Here is a 1810-nt window from a genome sequence, read left to right on the forward strand (position 1 = left end):
GGCCAAGCAGGCAGCAACTTTTATCCCTAACAAACTGAAGAGGAAGGATCTTGCAAGAGACTCAAAATCCAAAGCCTGGCTACACCTACTTCTAAGAAACAGTCATTTCCTAAGGCTTCTAAATACAGGCAACAAAGCCACTCACCATGGCAATTTACAACCATCAGCCCAGGAATTAAACAGAACTGTTATGCTCTATGCTTATCGCCCTAGTAACCAGGCACCAACTACACAGTTATAGATTAACTGATCACGTCATCATGCTGTTCTGTATGCATCATTCCCCTCACCCCAGTAACCTGTTTGTTGTGTCAACATTTGTTCCCCTTGTAAGAGACAAATGATGCTGGGTCAACCATTGTTCCCTTTATGAGAGACAAATGTTCCTGGAATTGGCAGTCCAAGGGCTATGAATTGGCTAACCACCCACTGTGAAATGCCTCTGCCCTCACGCAAAGGGGAACAAAGGCCCACCTTGTTTCTGTTTCTCATCACTATGTACTTAATGATCAATGAGCTAATCATAAATGAACTATAAAAATCAGTCAAAATTCTAACTTAGTTGCACAGCTTTGCAAATTCCATCTGCACTGTGTTGCTGGGCCAGCTAAAATAAAAGCGCTTCTTTTAAAAAGACATTGTCCCGTTTTCCATCATGGGGCCTTGTTTTTCTGGGGGGATTATAACAAAAACAAAACAATTACAGCAAAGGAAATGTGAAAATACTTAAGCAGGATGCAATCCAGACATCCAGTTCACCAAAGGAAAGAAAACCCAGAGGGCAACGAGGTGGGACAATGTGAGAGCCACACTCCACCCCCCGCCCCTGGCCTCTCTGAAGTGGAAACAACATAGCAAAGGGACGAAGCCCCAGAAAAACCAAGTCAGAAGTAATTCCTCAGATGACTTCAGAGATGGTGACCATAATGCAAAACATGATTAGAGATTCCAGAGCAGGTACAGATGAAAGAATAGAGCAGGAGCTTAGGAGATCGATGGGAGTCACGAATGCCCAACATAGGAAAGAAATGGGATTCATAAGACAGACTAAAAATTCCATTGAAACTATCTGCAGCAGAATAAACCAATGTGAGGACAGACTCTCAGATACAGAAGACAGAGTTGTGGAGAGCAACCATGGAAAGAAAGATTTCTTACAAGTAGCAAGGGACCATGAGAAATCAACCCAGCAGCTGCTAGATGATGCAAAGAATAACATCAGATTTATCGGAGTCAATGAAAAAGCAGGAGAGAGCACAGATGACATGAAAAACCCTTTTACAGGTGTTGTGGCAGAAAACCGCCCTGGTAGGGAAAAAGAATTTGACATACAGAGAAGTGAGACATATAGAACTCCAATTAGCCGTGGTCAAAAAAGTCTACCATGAGGCATATAATAATCAAGATACCAAGAAATTCAACACAAGAAAAGATAGTACTTCATCAGATTGAAAATCTTTTTAAAAATCTTAAACCATGCACCAAATTGTGTGGGATAAGTTAAATTGTATTCTATTAACCAATATGTATATTTCTATAAGCATAGTTCTGTTGAAATGAAGTTTTAAAAGCAAAAAAGGAAATCAATCTATTAAAGTTTTTGAATCATAAAATGAATTTATAATTTCTAATAACAATGTAGATATTGAAAATCAAAAGAGAAATGAAATCAAAAGTCATTGAAGCCCTGAATCACAGAAATATTGTCGTGAGTGTCTAGAGCACTCTGAACTCCGGGCAAGGTAAACACGCACGCCTTGTCGGGACACGGGGGGTACAGCGCTTGGAAAAGAAAGACAGGAGAGACACC

Source organism: Cavia porcellus, unplaced genomic scaffold, assembly GCF_034190915.1.
Source record: "Cavia porcellus strain 051 isolate PalLab524CR breed Dunkin Hartley unplaced genomic scaffold, mCavPor4.1 scaffold_28, whole genome shotgun sequence".
NCBI lineage: Eukaryota > Metazoa > Chordata > Mammalia > Rodentia > Caviidae > Cavia > Cavia porcellus.